This window comes from Streptopelia decaocto (genome assembly GCF_964273445.1).
Source record: "Streptopelia decaocto genome assembly, chromosome: 11".
Taxonomy (NCBI): Eukaryota; Metazoa; Chordata; class Aves; order Columbiformes; family Columbidae; genus Streptopelia; species Streptopelia decaocto.
In genome coordinates this window covers 20,621,332-20,639,751 of record NC_138666.1, presented here as the reverse complement: position 1 = coordinate 20,639,751, position 18,420 = coordinate 20,621,332, and the positions used below count along the sequence as shown (strand labels likewise).

The 18,420-nt window shown below is 43.5% G+C and overlaps 1 long non-coding RNA gene across 2 annotated transcripts; it reads left to right on the top strand.

Moving 5' to 3' along the window:
* Nucleotides 1-936: 936 nt before the first annotated feature.
* On the top strand, nucleotides 937-10,873 carry LOC309444744. Of its 2 annotated transcripts, XR_014185149.1 has the most exons (4): nucleotides 937-1,059; nucleotides 1,400-1,664; nucleotides 2,532-2,625; nucleotides 10,820-10,873. It is a non-coding gene; the product is annotated as an uncharacterized lncRNA (long non-coding RNA). The 2 variants fall into 2 exon arrangements; XR_014185150.1 differs by lacking the exon at nucleotides 10,820-10,873 and having other exon boundaries at nucleotides 2,532-3,092.
* The last annotated feature ends 7,547 nt before the right edge of the window (nucleotides 10,874-18,420 follow it).

Here is an 18,420-nt window from a genome sequence, read left to right as displayed (position 1 = left end):
GCAGACCTTACAAAAATCACCTTTTTGTTAGTCAGCATGTTGTTTAGACTTATTTATTATTTGTAAAGGCATATTATAAAAGAAAAAAAATAAAGTTCTACAGCAAATTAGACCAAAAAGGAACCAAATTTCACTGATACTAAACCAAACCAATAAAACTTTTTGTTTCATGCCTCTACAGAAAGAGGCATTAAAAGAGGCATGATCGAAGTATTTTTTCCTCTTCCTAAGCTTCCCACTAAAAGGCCACAGGACAGGGGCTTCATTCACAGGAAACAGATACGGACAGCGGTGAGGAGAGCTCTGAAACGTCCGCTAAGGTGACGCACCCCAAATGCTCCTGTTCTGCGACATTCAGTAACAAAGCCACTGTCTCGGTCCTCAGCTCACTCCTGGGACCAGCGTCCAGCACGCCGGGACACACACGGGGCAAAACGGCAGACAAGTTTATATGGTACGAATATTCTTTTTGTACCAGCTCATTACCCAAGTGTGTGCGTGGTCTTCCTCAGTCTGAAAGTCACACAGACACCCTCAACACATTAACTTCTGTTTCTGCAGTCCCACTGTTCTAAACACAGCAGGCCACAGGCCAGCCGGGGTTTGCTCCCTCACGCAGCCCCGCGGGCTGCAGCCGCTGCTGAGGCGGCTCCTCCGTGGAACAGCAACCGGGCTCGGCGGAGCTGCTGCCCCCCGCGCCTCAGGGGCAGCCGGCGCAGCGCAGACACGCGGGAACCGACACCGGCCCAGGCGGCCGAGCCGGCCCGGCGCGCCCCGGCTGCACCGCGCTGGCTGAGCCCGCCCCCTGCCCTGAGGCGGCACGCGGCCAAAATGGCGCCCTGAGCGGGGGTCTCGAGCGGCGGCGGCGGGCCCGGCTGGGGGGCGGCGGGCCCGGCTGGGGGGCGGCGGGCCCGGCTGACGGGACAGACGCGGGGACGCCCCTGGCCCAACGGCCTCCTCGTGCCTCTCCTTCACCTTCCACGTTGGGAGGCTCCGAGGGAGTCGGTTAATTGCTCATTAATTCTGGACGCGTTCAGGGCCCGTTCCACCTAAAGCGAGGTACGTGATCATCAGCCCTTCCCCGTGACTGCAGTTCTGGTGAGGTTGGCGTGAGATTACATGGGGACTTACAGTGCGGTGCCTTCAGCCACCCCTAGAAATACTGCAGTTGAGAGAAACAACCATGAGATGTACAAGTGCTGCAGTGAAGGCTGTTTGTCCCTCCCTGCCACCGCATCACTGCAGCTTGCTTTACTTGCTGACTGTCAGGGTTGTGAATAATTGGTTTCTTAGATACTCTGCCATGAAGCAGCAGTCACTGTGGGAGCGCAGATACAGCAGGATCCGTCAGCCTTGAGAAGGAGCACAGAGAACCACAGCGCGCACTCTTCCAAAGCAGATGTGCAACACTTCACCTGGAGAGGCGTGTGCAGGGCAGAAGTGAGCAGAGGCTGTGGAAGATGGCAGAAGTGAGGGACAAACCCACAGCAACACAGGCTGCCGCTGCAGAACATGATGCAGCTGCACTTCAGCAAGGCCCTGAGGAAGAGCGGGGGTTACGCGGCCCGTCTCCAGCGCGTAACGCCAGAGCTGAGATACCCTGCGACTGTGCCCACGCACCAGCCGACTTGCAGTTGAGGGGCCTTCACTTTGCATACGGGAAGGTAATCACCTCTCGTGTTTTCGGTAGTGCCCGAGTCCACAAAGGAGGTGTCTTTAGGGCTGAGTCCTACACAGAGCCCTGCTGGGAAAAGCAGAAAAAAAGTGGGTCATCTTCTGACAGCTTTTCAAAACAAAAAGCCCCATGGCTTTGTAAAGATACTTACTATCTATATATTAAAAGATAATTTTTATAGACTATTAAAATATTTTTATATATTTATATATATATATGATTTTTATATAATATATAAAAATATATATTTAGATATGTGATAAAAATCCCGTGGTTTTAATTACTGAGGTATCCAAGGATTTGCTGCCTCTGAGCCTTTATCTGCTGTACCTCGGTCAAACCTCATAAGGCTGCATTTGAAATCACACTGCACTAAGAAATGATTAAAGCAGAGCAAGGGAGTCAGGGGATTAGTTTATTCTGCATGGCCTTGAGCAAGTCATTTTTAGCTCTGAGGCCCTAATCTTACAGTGAGCCTGGGGCAGATGAAACACTTCAAGACCCACACAAAGCACACGTTTTTTCCTCATCTGAAAAATTGGTATAACAACACATAGCTCTCTCTAAGAAGCATCTTAATGAACCTGCACTAAATGCTTGGAAATGTGAAGTTTTAAAATGATTAAGTACCAAACCAAATTAAGATTTTGCAGTGCCATCAGAGTCAATAAGTTAGAATGACAAAATAAACACTCCTTGTATTCAGCTCAAGAGTCGTCACTGGAAAATGTAACACTAGGAAGCTATAATATTCTCTTCCCCGCCTAACAACCAGCTGTAACTACAAATAGAATACAAAAGATGAGTGACTAAATGAATTAATCCTGAACTGCTTCCTCTCTCTTGTTAAATGCAGGAAGCCTACACAGAGCAGTTTCAAAGGGACTAATGAAGGAGAAACACAAGCTCCGGGAGCTCAGGCCTTGAATTGCCCAGCCTGCAGACAAAAGGTACCAGTTCTGCAAATCTTGCAGCTGCCACGACTTATAAAACACCCTTTAAAATGCAAGACTTGTCCTTCATGAGGACCATGGCAATTTCACTGGCCTACGCATATTATTTATTCGGTGTATTCAGAATGAGACAGTTTGTTGCCTGACAGCTTTTTCTGGTAGGTGCAAGTCTGTAGTAGTCTTGGTAGCAGTTGTCAGTTTTGGTACTAGTTTTCTATTTCAGTGCGTGTATGTACAGTGTCTCTCATAGCATCACAAGCTTTTGATTTGCACATGAAGCACTTGCATTGCATGTCTGTGCACTTCTCCTTATGAGAAATAAACAAGATCTGAAAATAGGCTAGAAATTTCACAGTGGATTCTCAGCACCCTCTTGTGGATTTGTGGTGTGATAACCACCAAGTATCAGTGAAACTCAGTACAATTCAGAGCTACAGAAAGTTCTTATTTTGGCAGCAAAACTACAATAGGGAAGTTAAATGTGAATGGCAGAAGTTTGTAGTGTTTTATTATTATCATTTTTAATACCTGGATAAAGCTTATGTCTTTAGTGCAAACACCCCCTGTGCCACATTAAAAAAATCTGCCAGTTGTAGACTGGCTCTCATGCAATATATGAACTGTTAGTTCATATTAGTTCAGTGGCGGCATGGGATCTGGTTTCTATTAAAACATGCATCTATGCCTGCAGGCCTAGTCAATATCAAAGCTGTTACCATTTAGTTAAAAAATCGCCTGTGGTGGCCACACAGAATAAGTTCCTTCCAAGAGAAAATAGGATTCTTGCTCTCCTGATTAAGACACCAGTAGCCAGAAGCTCTTTCAACTCAGCACATCATTGTAAAGTTTCTGTCAGGTCTGGGAACAAATGGGAGTCTGAATGCTGCGACCGGGTAGATGTGTTTTTCTGGTGAAGTGGCTTTCCAGCGCCTTGTGTGTGCTTGCAATAACATGCCCTGTCGAAAATGACAGAGGCAGAAGTGCTGTTTTGCTTTGGTTTTGCATGTATATATGAGGAATGGCCAGCAGCCCCTGTAAGCAGCTGTTTTCCACACAATTTACAGATCATATTATGTTTTTAAGTCCAACCTGAATAATTCACAGAGGCCAAGGAAGACTGATACACTAAATACTCCTGATTACACAGGAACAAATCCTTCCCCAAGTCACCCAGATTTGTATCTACACAGCTATGTTTTGTATGTACCACAGTTTAGTAAGTGGTGTGGCACACGTGAAAACACTCAAACCGTACATGTGGTAAGGGTTTGCTTCAACATTACAGCTTCCAGCATGTGTTAACCAAATCCTCAAAGCAGTTTCGGTGCTTGTCTGAATGCAAAAGCATAACCAACAAGCATTAGCAATGTTGATCACACACAGTGAATTAAAACATACACAAGATTTCTTAACCACAGATTTTGTTCCTCAAAGGAACTCATGGATACTAAAATATGCTCAGTATTCCAGTACGGTCCAGGCACATACATACACAGTTATCTTTGACAAAGTTAACACTATACATTAAAATACTGTAAATTCAGTGTGGTTTTGTTCCATCTTTTATTTTTCAAACCTATAAATTCTAATATATTGCTGCCTGTTCTGTGTTCCCTTTGGAACACTGTAGGCCTCTGTTAGTTAAATGCAGTTAGCTGCAAAGCACCTTGAGAAGCCGTTCCTAGTGCAGGACAGGAACAGCGGCTCACGCTCCTGTGTCAGGTCTGCGTCGGGCCACAAGCACACGAGGCAGCATCCAAGTTCTTTTCTGCTGTGACAGCTCCTCCGGGAGAAGAAAAGCTGTACAATGCCAGACTTATGCACTCAGACTTACACAACTGTCTTTGTGGGGTTTTTTGTTTGTTTCTATTTTAAAAATAAAGGGCCAAGATTTTACCATTTAAAAGGCTTGGTGATGTTATTGTTCACTTTACAGTTGTACAGCTTACATTCCTAATGTATAACAGATTTGTGCCACCGTACTTTCTGTGGGCTAGGCACAGTGTATTAAAATTAAAAACAGTTGTTTGACAGACAGTAACCTGTATATTACAGCAAAGTTTGTAAGAAACGAGAGTTTGAAGTTAAACATTTTAAAAGCACAGTTTTGAAACACAAAATCCACAGATCTCAGGAGGAGCAGTACATCAGTCATGTATTTCATTGCTTCCTTACACCCGTTAAGTGTAAAGACCTTAGTCAGGAAAGTAGCTCTGAAAAATTTAGGAATATTTCAGATGTCTTCCAGATCTATAAATATGATCACACTCTTACAAAGAGGAAAAATTCCTGCTCGTGAGAATTATATATCATGGTGACCAGGAAAGCCAGGTAGAGTAGGCTTCTGCTCCCTTATGGCTGCTCTTGGCATTGCTTTCCTCTTGCTGCCCTTGCTGCTCTGAGGAGATGAGAGCAGCTTTGGCAGCAGTTCCCCCTGCAGCTGGCTGACATAATTTAGGACAGGCAGTGCATTGATTTTCTATTTCCCTTAATAGCTAACACATACAAACCAGATACAACAATTGATTGTTCATCTAAAGCAGAATTAATTTCACACACATGGTCACACACTACAGTTTCTGCCGACATGATCTGGAACGCAACTAAGAAAACCTCAGTTGTGGACATGTGCTGTTCCAGAATGACATACAACTTGGCTAAACTGGCAGATATTATTTAGACCTCCAATAAAATGAGTATAAGCCACATTTTTGATCATGTCATGTCATCCACATTACGTATCTCCTAAAGCTTTGCAAGTTTTTTAGACTATGGCTCTTTTTGTTTTGTTTCTGATCAGGCTCCCGTCAGTTTATCACTTCCAAATAACCTGAATATGTACATTTCCTAATTAGCAGTTACACTTTTCCAGCTGGCAAACATTTCATCAGAAATGCAGCACCTCAGACTCCAGCAGAACATCAGCCCATCGTACTTTAATTCACTGGCCATTTCAGTGTAACACTTGCCACAACGTACACAAGTCTGCGAGCAGCTGAACTGTTTCCTTCTGCCTATTAAGTGTACTTATATACATACGTTGCTTGACTTGAGATTTCTTTTTGTGCACTCTGAAGATTATTTCCCATTTTACAGTGACAAGAGCAAAGCCTAGAAATAGATGAGTTTAATATGATGTTAGTGCAAGGTTCAGTGTCTAGACACTGCATTTTTTACAGGGGTCTGTTTCTAGTTGCACTGTGTCCCCCAATGTGGATGTGCTGAAATTCAGAGTTTCCAATCAATGCTATGCTCTGACCAGATACAGGATGTACCTCTGCTGTTACGCTTAGTTAACCTAGGATATTCTAGGCTTTCTCTCCAGGCGTCCGTCTTCCTTTCTCCCATGGTTACTGTGAAATCCTACAATGGGCCTTGTTGTTGTGACCTAATTTTTCTACAAACAGATTTCGTTTGTTCAGGTGCCAGGCATAGGGAACAAACTTGGAATTCTCCTGGCTCTGGCACTGCTGTGTAAACATGGATCTGATTTGGGAAGCGTTCTGAGCTCCAACCTGCCCTCTGTCCCACGTCACTAAGGTGTACAGCTTGTGTGGTTGATCTGACGGCTTAAATAGTTATCAAATGTTTTGGTTTAGTTTGGTTTTAGTTTTGGTTTAGTCACTCCACTGTGCGTTTGATATTAAATATCGACAAGTAATAGTAGTTTAACAAGTAGAACTATATCACCATCTCTAAAAATATTGCCATAGTAGGACTATTCACATGGATTCTGAATAATGATCAGGAGATTCTTGTTATTTGCAGAAAGATATAAAAATGTTTAGTTAAGATGTTTTATCTTATTTCCTGATACATATTCTTTATTCATCTATTCCTCTCCAACTTTTTATTTGTTTACAAAATACAAGCATAAGTAATGGCATTTACATTTAAAACATTTAGAAAGTGTAAGAGATTACAGATAAAAAAAACTGTGTCATAAAGCTTAACTATACCATATTAGAAGTATTTTAGTAAGCAGGAGATTTGCTTTCAAGAAGCTGTAAAAATGTTTAAACACAATGAAGAAAAGTCACAAGCTAAGCACGTGGAAGCTAGTACTTGTTCTAATAAAAACTATGGACATCTGCAGAGAAATTATTTCAGTTCCCTAACTGGTTTCAAAACTGAGAGCCCCATTCTACTATGCACAAATTCTAAGTGTGCCAGTCTTCAGCTACTCATTCTCAAAGCCTGGGAAAATTTTGGAAACAATTCAGTTGGATGGCTATTTAACATTATCTACTTTAAATGAAAGACTTCTTGAAGGTACCAGTGAATTTAGTAGGGTCATATCTACTTTGGAGAGTTAAGCAGCTACACTCCTGCACTGCCACTTTCATCCAAAAGCAACCGAATATAAAGCACCGGTGGATCATTTGCCATCTTCCATTATAGAAAAATACAATCAAACCTTTGAACAACTGATCTCCATGTCAGCAAAAGAGCTTCACGTTTTATATCATTTATTTTCAGGTCAACATGCTTTAATGGTTACTAGTCAAAAAGTCACCTCAAAACTAAGTGAAGGGCAAATGCAAAATAAGAATCAAGTGCATCGGTTTAAATCAATGAGCAAAACCCATGATTTTAAAAATGCATTAGGATTTAATAGTTTTTTGTAGTAGAAAGGAGTTACGTTGATGTCAGGTATCTACATGCTTTCAAAATTAATCGGTGGCAATTAAACAATAGGTTGCCTTATGAAACTTTTGAAAGAGCCTGATCACTGTTCAAGGCTCTTGAATACCAATTCCATTCTATAGCGCTTAACCAGTTACGGTGCTTCATCAGCTTAAACACTGAGTTTATATCTCGGCTGCAAGAATCTAACCCACGTCTTAACTGTAGTGTTGGGCATGTGCAGTGATAGAAATTACACATTCCCAGCAACAGAATATCTATATAATCGCAGCATTAAATAGTAAGTCACTTAAAAGCAGCAATGAATTAACGTCAAGTTTGTATGACCTTGTATCTAAATGATTGCTTCAGCAAATACAGCCCTTCTAATGAAAATGGTAAATGTTAGATGGTCCTCCAAGGTCTAATAATAACACGAAAATGAGTTGACACTGGTGACATACTTGGATTAAAGCTGAGCTATGCTTACTTTAGGACAAATTCTCTTTGCCTCTAGCACTCAAGTTAGAGAAAGGCAAATAAATCCTTCATTAGAAATGCTGTGGTGTGTTCCTTCTCAACTGTGAAGGATAGCAAGAGTTTATGAGATATTCCAAATAAACAATGTATACATAGCAGAGTATTTCAATGAACGAAGCTACTTAGAACATTAAAACAAATGACAGACAATGTTTGTATCAGGAATCTTTAATTTCCTGTTTCATCTGCATACTATTACACTGAGTGTACCTACACCTATTACAAAAACCTTCGGAAAAGACGACTGTTTATGTTAGTGAAGACAGAGGGTTTCCTCTTTTTAGGGAACCTGAACATCCTGAGGAGCCTCACTACTGCACCACTGGTTGGAGTACTGTTACTGTGATTATTTAAGCTGTACACCTGTTTTACATGTTTCAGGATAAAAAGAAATTTAATTTCTACAGAAAGATTTGAAGTAGTTAGATTGACCAATGCTAATTATGGATATTTGCAGATGTTACAAAAACTTGCAACTATACACCTGCTTTGAGGTTTAGTTTGTGGAACCTTGAATACATCCTCACAGAGTACGAACTCTCTTGCATTCATATCTGGCGCCTGGTGTCAAAACATTTCTAAATGATAAACTAAATCAAAATTCCTGCACTAGTCTTGTCTGTTGGCTTCTGTCTGGCCACACGATCTACAGGTTTGTGAGGATGAGGAAGACTGAACATGAATAATCTGTGAAAAAGGGAAGTGGAATGTTCCTCCTCCTTTGCACATCAAAATTCAGACAGAAGGAATTCAGACCAGCCATTTAAAAAGTGTGTTGTTGTCCTGACTCTGCTCAGCCAGATCTGAGCTTTCCTCAGTGCCTTGGAAGTACCACAGGCAAACACGTCACTGTGCCCAAAAGCAGCCTGAGGAGCTGCTGCCATCGTGTCGCTGCGGGTGCACCTGTGACCTGGGCTGGCAGCCCCAGTGCAGGTCCCAAAAGCAGCCCGAGGAGCTGCTGCCATCGTGTCGCTGCGGGTGCACCCGTGACCTGGGCTGGCAGCCCCAGTGCAGGTCCCAAAAGCAGCCCGAGGAGCTGCTGCCATCGTGTCCCTGCGGGTGCACCCGTGACCTGGGCTGGCAGCCCCAGTGCAGGTCCCAAAAGCAGCCCGAGGAGCCGCTGCCGTCGTGTCGCTGCAGGTGCACCCGTGACCTGGGCTGGCAGCCCCAGTGCAGGTCCCAGCCTCATGGTGGGATACACAGCTCACACCCAAGGGACAGCTGGGAGAGACGCCCCCAGGGGGCCGAGGCACCTGCAGCACGACGTCAGAGCAATGGGTGCCGGGGCGGGGCTGAAATAGAGCCCAGATGTGTGAGGGGCGGCCCCAGGTGGGGCTGGTCAGCAGTTGGAGGGTTTATTAGTGCTGCCCTTGGGGCTGGGCTCTGACTATGGACTCTGCCTGGTAGGTGAGGTGCAGTGAACTCAAGTTGTGTTAATTCTTGTACTGGAGGGATTTTTTTGTTGGCTTCTTTTAAAGCTGAGTGTGTTATCAGCCACATGCCAGAGATATCAATTTGGTTACTGTTGTTATAAGTGTTTGTATTTCTGTGTAAGCGTTGCCTTGTCTGCTCTGTTTTCTCTTAAGTGTTACATGTTGAGTGGGTGTGGAGGGCTTGTTTTTCACCTTTCCAGTCCAGCTGTGCTGTGGTCACTGTGTGCAGATAGAAACATTGTCTGTATAAGAAATACTGTGTGCTGCTATAGCCTACTTCACTTTTCAGATTGGTGTAGACCACTTTCACAATGTTGTAGTGTAAATAATTTGCCCATGTGTTTTTATTCTTCTTTATCAAAATAGTAGGGAAACAAATCTAATGTGCAAGACCTTTGAAGAGCCATTTTTCTCCAAGCATGTGCTAAATTGTACTGCTATGTTCAGAAACCCTTACACGTCCTGTTAAGGGGAGGGGGCTGGGCTCACTGGCTGCTGTCTTGTTTGTGAAGTGTTCTGAGGTCGTTCATTAGAGTTACTGTTAGCTGCCTTGCTCTGGAGAGTTGGCAAGTTTGCAGAATTTGGTATTTTAGGACACCAGCAGCTTTCCTTTTTTTTTTTTAAACAGAGGAGCTCGAAGAGCAAATTATATTTGTTATGAATCTGTAGCTCTTTAAGGATCTAGTTGTATTTGAAACTTGCAACAGCATATCAGCACACCATTTAAATGCAGTTTTATGGCCCTGTGTTGGAGAGAGTAACTTCAGTGTGTGGGATTGTCCTGTCTATTGCAACAGTATTGTTCTAGGCATTTATTGAGTTTGAGTGGCAGGGGCCAGCATAAATCAAAAGCATTGAAGTAGCTGTGTGTTCAGAAGTGTATAACTGAATGGAAAATCTGGTTTAGGAAGGAAGGGAGAACTCATCAGAAATACCAGTATATCCATTTCAAAAGCTGCTCTACTGAAAGTCGCCCCACCGTGCTGTGGAAGGCCCTCAGGAGCACACAGCGGTGGCTGATGCTGCTCAGTGCAGCAGCCGTGGGAATTGGGTCACCTGGGAGCCCTTTAGCTGGGGCTGGAATTGCAGTGAGACACCTGTGCGGTTTTGTCACAGTAAGAAGTTCAGTGTCCTGTAGTTTTAGCAATGAGCTGTTTTTAAGGAATTTTTTTTTTTCTTTTTTGATAATTGGAAGCACTGGTGTGTGATTATTGAATCTGACTGTATCATCTGCTGGGCAGTTTTGCTTTAATACAGTTAGTAGGTGCTCTGAAATGAAAATGTGTAGATTCCAGACAGTATAATTAGTCTCTTGGTATACAGTAGTGAATCTAGTATTAGGAACAGAATAATAGTGCTTGAGAACCAGAAGCTCCTCACAATCTAGGACTGGAAACTCGCAAATGCTTATCTGTGTGAGTAAGTTTAAAATATAAATATAAAATATTTGCTGGTGAAAGCAGGAAGTGAAAAGCTTGCTCTTGTAGTCTGGTGGTTTAACTAGTTTCAGGATTTATAGTTAAGATTGAGGGGGAAAAAATGAACTGAAAGATGGCAAATACTTAAAATGATTCTTTTTCCTCTTCCCCAAGTGATGGCAGAAGATGGAGTTGTGCACGGGGAACCCAGGAAGAGGATTTTGCTGGTGAGTACGTGGGGATTTCATTCCTTCCTTCATGCTCGAACCCGGAGCCCCGGCCGAGGCGGGGAGGGGGTGCAGCACGCTGGGACACGCTGAGGACACGAGCTACGCCCAAGTGCTCTAAACAGTCTTGATTTGCTGCCAGCCATTATGAGATAACATAATTCTGGAGGAACTTAGCTTTTTATAGCCAGTAATGTTGATTACAAGTGACTGTAAATGTCTGTGAGCTATTGTGATCACCCTTGCCCGTGTTGTTAGGGTATGTTCAGAAGTTTTTGGTTTTGTTGGCCTATAAAGTGCAATGAACTCACGCATGACCAGTAGTGATGCTGTTGATGACTGTACAGTCAGTTCTTTCATTTTTTCTCTGTGGTTTTATTTCTAACCAAACCACCTCCAAGGGAATTTGGTAGAAGCAGATAATGGGGTACAGTATCTGAAAGATTCGAGTCTGTTCCTAGTGCATAGCCCTTAAAAATATCTAAAATAAATAACTGATTAATTGGTATTACATGATTATTTTTATGCAATACTGAAGAAAGAGAAATACAAGTAGTGTTCAGGTGTATAGAAGTTTGAATTTTTAACGCAGATGTGTTGCTCCAAGTCATGCTGCTGGTCGGTCACATATCAAACAATGAACAGGAGCTGCAGTTTGCATTTATTGCGTGCAAACTCAGCGGAGCAATTGCATTGTGAATATTCTCAGTTAATTCTTGGTCTTTCGGTCTCTGAGGAGCTGGCTTTGTTTCAAAAAAGTACCGAAAGGGCTGGACTTTTCTGTGCCCAGAAGCGTTTCTGTGTGGCAGCAGCAGAGTGAGGTTGTGGGGGAGAGTGTCGACTGACAAGTGAGGTTTGGGCTGTCTGTGGGTGGAAGAAGCAATCACTTGGGTTCCAGGGCTGTACCTGGCCATCTCCTCAGCTTTCCATAGTCCTGCAGTGAGCAATCAGTTGTCAGCACCTCCTTCTATGTGGGATGTATAAAAAGAAAGACATAATTGCTGTTATTCAATTAAAACCCTTTTCTCTCTCCCTGAGTTAATTTTGACTTTGCTTTTATTAAGAGACCTCTTTAAAAATGTGAAAACTAAGGAGAACAGAGTAAAGTCAAGTCATGCTTGCGAGGTTATGAACAAAACTGTAGGGAAGGTCCTGCCTTTCTCCTGCTGACAAAGGTCTTGTAGCCAGCTCGTGACCTAGAGTGGATGAGATTGAGATGTTTCCCGATCTGACTGCTGATAACGTTTCATTTGTTCTTCTGTTACCTCCACGAATCCAGATGTCATAAACTGAGACAGTATTTAAGAGAAGCTGTTATGTAGGCATGCGTGAAACAGTTTTACAGTTATTCCGTATATAAGTGTTAGAGTGAACAATTTCTCAAAATATTTGTGTGTGTAAAGATTTGTTTTTCACAACATTTGGGCGCAGTTTCCCTTTTCCTGCCCGTTGTGTGCCGCATTTCTCGCTCAGATCCTCTAGATGGTGGTGCAGCTGCAGCACATGGACGTGCGCTCACCTCTGGGCTTTGCCTCTTGCCTGTTAAAACGCCACACTTAAGGCACGTATCGTATGGAAGGATTGATGACTTCAGCTACAATACTATTTACAGGCTTATGCAAGGAGAAATGAGCGGAGGTGCATTACCTATCCTCACCTAAGTAAGAGTAGAACCTTTTTTTAATAGATAAAGAAGTCTTGCAGGAAGTGTTGTGTGGTCAAATTATCCCTTGTCTCGTGAAGCTGTACCCTGAGTGCTGGCGAGGGCAGAGGCGCCCAGCTGGAGCCTGGGTGCTGGTGAAGTGACAGCAAGAAGCCTCGTGAAACTCCCAGCAGCTGTTGCTGCTCTTGTGAGCTAGTGGGAACTTCACACACCATTTCCTCTTCTTCATCAAAATTAATTTTTTATGTTCTGCTAACTTTTCCTGTACTGAAGTAGTTAAGCAAAATCTGAAATGTGAGCACATTGCTGCCTGGTCTTCTAAACCACCCAGAGGCTTTCAGGCTGGTGTGTGAATATGCTCTACTGCATCTGCCTTATCACCTCTGTTCTTAAGGCAGCCACTCCCCTGTTACCCCAGTTATTTCGGTGGGTAAAAGCTTGAGTAGGCATGTCAGCGTACTGGTGGCACTCCAGAGCTCTTGCTGATGTACTGTGATGCTTTGCGTGGTGTGCTGTGACTGTACAGTAAGAAGAGTTGCGCATCCTCCAGAGTAGGATGCTGTGCCACAGGTGCTGATGTTCCACAGTCCTACCTGACAGGAAGCACCCATGGAAGCAGTGAGAGTTTAGAGAATGCCTCTGCTGGTGGCTGGATCGTATCGAGGTTAGTGCTATTGCTGACAGCGAGGGCTGTGTGAGATTAATTTGTGTGGATTCACTGGGCTCCAGAACTATGAAAACAGAAGGGCAGAACCTGGGAAGAAGACCAGCTATGCAGTCTGTTATAACTGAGCCCTATGTGTAGCTCAAGAGTATAGACTGTGTCCTTGGTAAGAATAAGGAAGAACTTGACCGTCTCTGTAAGCCATCTGTCTGTAAAAGGTGTGTTTGGGCAGCAGCAGTCTGTCCGAAGGTCAGCTGCGGTTTCTGTTAGTAGTTGCAATAGTGATTCTGAGGTGACTAGTGACAGCAGCTAAAGTTCAGTATCTCTGCTTCCTGTCTATTTAGTGTTATTTGCCCTCTTTAAAGTACAGCTGTCATGTGCTCTAGAACACAAATGCCACAGCATCTGCCAAGTTTGCGTATGTATTTTTCATATTGCTGAGGCATTTTGGTTTGTAAGAACTGAAGGTGAAACCACAAGTTTCTGTGCCATATTCTGGGTACTAAGTGTGCATATGCACATTCAAAATTCAACAAAGATAACCAGAAACTAGACAGTTCCCTGCCAAGCACTGGTTGAAGTTAAAAGGCCTGTTCTGATGCCGTGTGCCTGCAGCGCAGCGGCTGACCGTGGGACACAGCAGGTGGTCAAAGGTGGGGCTGGGGCTGTTAAACAACAGCCTTTCCCTGCCCTGTGCCGTTCAAATACGAGATACAGCATCAGACTGTCCTGGCTGGTTGTAGTTACCCTCTTGGGAGAAAGAATGGATACAGCTGGGCTTCAGGCCACTTGTGTCTTTAGACATAATCCTCAAAAACCTGGACCAGAGCTGCCAATGAACAGGAAACTAGTAGAGAATTGGGATGAAACTTACTATTGACATTTTCTGGACAGGAGTATATTTCCCATTACTTGAGTGTTCTGGGACATCTTTGATGGAAGTCCCAATTAAACTACTGTGCGAAAATGCGACCTGTAGCTTGATGCAATATCTCATTTATTATTTCTTCATCTCAGTTTGGTCTAGAAGTAAGAGTTCCAAAATAACACGAGTGTTTGTAAACTGAAGAAATCTGAAAGAACCACTACAAGTGTACACACGTGATTAGATATCATGAGAATTTTTTGTCACTAATGATACCAGCTCATTTATTAGGGTAAGACTGCTTGGAGCAATTTGCTACTAGGAGTTTCTCCTAAAGGCTTTTTTAAGACATAGAGCAAGCTTGCACAGTTAATTGTGAGAGTTACTGGGACCATTGCGTGTAGAACAATGATGATGAGAGTAGATATAACAAGTGCATAGGAGGTAGATTAATTTAAATATGATGCAGATTAAATTGAAAATTGCATTTGCAGTTATTCTGGAAAGATCAGAATTCCTGGTTTTAAAGAAAAGCAAATGCAATTGTAGAATTTATTTTACATCACTAATCTGTTTGGAAAACATCTGTGTGTACACATGACGCCAATGCTTTCCCAGAGCTGCCCGTGTGTGTGCGGCAGGAGGACGCGGTAACCGGTAACGCCTGCACTGGATCAGCTGAAAGCCGGGACAAGGGAGCTCTTAGTAGAGACCCTTGTTCTGAGAGTCACATCCAGTACTTGTCTGACAGAGCTCTGTAAACTTTCTCTGGAGTGTGAAAACTGTGGGGTTTTTGTAGTCATTATAATAATCAGAATGAGTGCAACTAGAGATTGTTCTTTTGGCATCGATGTTAGTCTTGTATTGTTTTTAACCCCTCTTTGTAGGCACCTCAAGATTGTGTATCTGGGTCCAAACCCAGAAATAATTTCAGTAGTAAACCACATATGTGGTCCTTGTAAAACTTTTTGGAAGGAATAGGGATTTGTGCTGGTTGAGGTTTTTGTAACCCAGTGTTGCAGCCTCCCCAGTTGCATTCTTCCTGCATGGCACTGTGTCTTAGCGAACCTTTAAATGCTTTAGGCACCTTCCTTAGCTCCATGTCAGCTAACCAGCAAAATGCATCCTTCTACAGTAGGCTTAGCAAATGCTAGTTCTAAAGGTAGGCTGAAGTGGCGTCAAAGCAGCATCCTGTGATGGATTTCTGTAGTGCTCTCAGAACTGGCAAGCTCTCAAGTAAATGTAAATATCTGACTTTGACATCATTAGAGTGGAACCAGAAGCCACGGTGAAATACTGTATGTTATCTTTTACGTGGTGGAAATGTTTCTGTGAGGTTGTACGTGTAAATCAAAAAACAGCCATTGGTGCGTGGTTTCCAAGTAACCACTGTATAAACATGGGTACATGCTCTCTAAACACAACGTACATGACACTATCCATCATGATTCACGGGATTCCGTGTTCTCTTTCAAGTGGACACCTCAGAGCATCATCAGTAGCAGTGATCTGCGACGGGAGGGCAGGAGCTGCTGCCAAGTGCCCAATGTTGAAGTCACTTTTCAGTCTAATCCAGGTCCTTTCCACCTCCTTTGTGTATCTTATTAATGTTTTCTCAAAATAGAATACCCCATTTCTTCACAACAGCTTTCTGAGTAGGGGGATTTATGTTGTATCTTTTGGGAAGGTCTCATCTCCTGTAGAAAGGCCTTTCAGAAGGTGCCAGGTGTCAGCGTGCCTGATGCCTGCCAGGCAGGGATGGTACATCCCAGCGTCCTTGAGCGCGGGGGAGCGGTGAAATGGGAAACTGCAGCACCAGGAGGTGGTGTCCTTCCTTTCCTCCCAGCATCCTGGTATCTTCCCAGGATTTTATGCAATATCCGGGTTCAACTCTTCTTTATATTTGAGGCAGCTTTCCCATCTTCTAAGCAGCTGTTTTAAAACTATATTGCACTCTGTTTTCTGTGGCCTTTTCCCAGTCTCCTTTTGATACTGTTTTACTTTGACTCATTAGGTTTTTCTCATCTCATCCGCTGAAATTGCACATGAGAATTCAGAGCTGTTGCCAGCTTCCTAACATACAGGAGCTATTATAAGGAAATCAGCAGTTCAGTGTTAAACTGTCATCACGATTTGTAAGTGATAGTGCGGAGCACTGGTATTTACAGGTGTTCAGGCTGTGATTCTCTTGATCAAAGAAATGTTCTCTGCTGTGGCATGAGTCTGTTATTTGCCAGCGTTTGTCAGAGAGGAGGAGGAATACACTGACACGTGAGCGTGAGCCTTTCCAGCCTGCGCAGCCCAGGGGCTTACACTGAATCAGCTCTGCTTGGAGCCTTTCATGTCAATATAATAAACAGCTTTGGTTCTAGACTAGTGGTAGTTGCCAAACAAATGTTGAAAGGATACCTGAGAGGATCTTTCTTTTGCTTCTGAATTCCAATAAAATTCCAATTCTGATGCCAGACTAAGCTCAGTGGACGTCAGTGGGTTTTCCCAGCATGGTCACTGTGCAGGTAGGATGCGATTCAGGCGCTGGTTCTTGCACTTGGGTAAAGTGCTTTAATGTGGCATTAGAAAGGGAACCTTTCAAGGTGCTTGCCACTTCATGAATGACGTACTTGATTAATGTTCATCTTTGGTGTAAAAGTACCTTCTAGCCTGGATTTCATCAGCCAGTCGTGCTGTGATGTTGCTCCGTTTCTGACCTAGTTCTGCGCTAGAGCGAGCGCTGCATTAAGGCATAAATTTCCTAACAGCTTCAACCACGTTAGCTTTTCTAGAAAGCATGATTAGGAACTAAAATTGGAAGCTATTCATAAATGTCTAGTTGTCCACTCTTTGGTAAAGAGAAGAGCTTTGAAGCAAGCCTGGACTTTCTGTGCAGCAGTTTAAATCCCAGCTGGGACTAAATGGTCTTTAACAAAAGGCCAACCAAGGCTACCTATTGGAGCCAGTCTGGTACAGATGCTCCACTGCTCCATCACTTGGAACTTTAAAATACCTTAGAAAAAGCAATACTTGACTTGGCAGCAGTTGTACTTAATAATCTGCTACTTGTAGGGCTTTTTCCTGCTCATATTTTAGAGAACAGCATTTCTTTGGGGCTACCCAGCATATCCTTCTGCCTTGATACAAATGGAGTGCTGTCTTTGGGGTTTGCTGTACTGAGCAGAGGAGGCTCATATGGTACCTGCGAGGCTGAAATCACGGTCTCCTTTCTTTGCGCTGTCTTGATTCTCTTCCCATTCAAATCAATGGCACTGCTGTAATTTAACAGGAATGCTTCTGTTTGAGAGCTGGTGCAAGTTCTCTTCCAGGAAAATAACAAATTGGTATTAATGTTTGTAATGCCTGAAGAGGACTGGATATGATGCAGTGAGGTGACCCAAAGATGGCACTACTTGCTAATGCACGCAGAATTTCTTTGGTCAGTTCCTGATCCTGAAATCCGCCTTCGTTTTGAGGCTGGATAGAATATCAGTACTTCCATAGTGGATCAGAGCTGTGAGTGTTCTAGACCTGTATCTTGTGTCTGACAATACTCAGTATATTGTGTTTCTACAGGCAGGTGAGGGACACTTTGCTATATAAATGTTAAAAAGAAAGTATAATTTTTTTTGTGCTAGGAGTTCACCTTGTGCTGGGGATCTTTAGTTCTTAAGCTCATGGAGAGCTAGAAGGTCTTGGCCTGTTAATGATGTGTTGTGTGATCTTAAGCGAACAACTTCAGGTCCTTGTTCCTCTGCTTCCCCTCCCGCTGTCTGCTCTCGGTTTCCATGGCACAGACCTGCTCTGTGCTTGCTCACTGTCTGTGAGCTGGGGCCCCTAAATACTACCGCTGTATCAAATCAAAATAGTCATCACAAATCGGGATGCGGGCTGGGAATTCCAAAAGGGCAGAAGAACAAGTCAGTTTTCATGGACCCATCTAAAAGCTGAACTTTGTGCTCGGAGGCTTCCGGCAGTTTTCGGAGAGCAGTCCCGTTGCTGTTGCGGTGCTGCAGGGCAGCAGGGCACGCTCCAGAAATCTTCCATTGGATCTGTCTACCCTTTAGATGAAACAAGGGAGATCCTTAGTGTACCAGATTGTACCTCAGATAAGATTGCATGCTGTAATTACCAGTGGGGTTTATTTGTCCAGTTCTCTAAGTACTGAGTGGACAACGGCCCATGTGTCCCTTAAGAAAAGGAAAGCATGTGCTTTTTTCCACTCCAAGCTAGATAAAGCATGGATGGGCAAAAAGATAAAGTGAGTTACCAAAACAAACATCCAGATTTTCCCTGTACCTAAAGTGAGTATTTGGAATAGAGTTATAGAATGGCTGTGAAGTTTGGATTTTTTTAGCTGTAAAT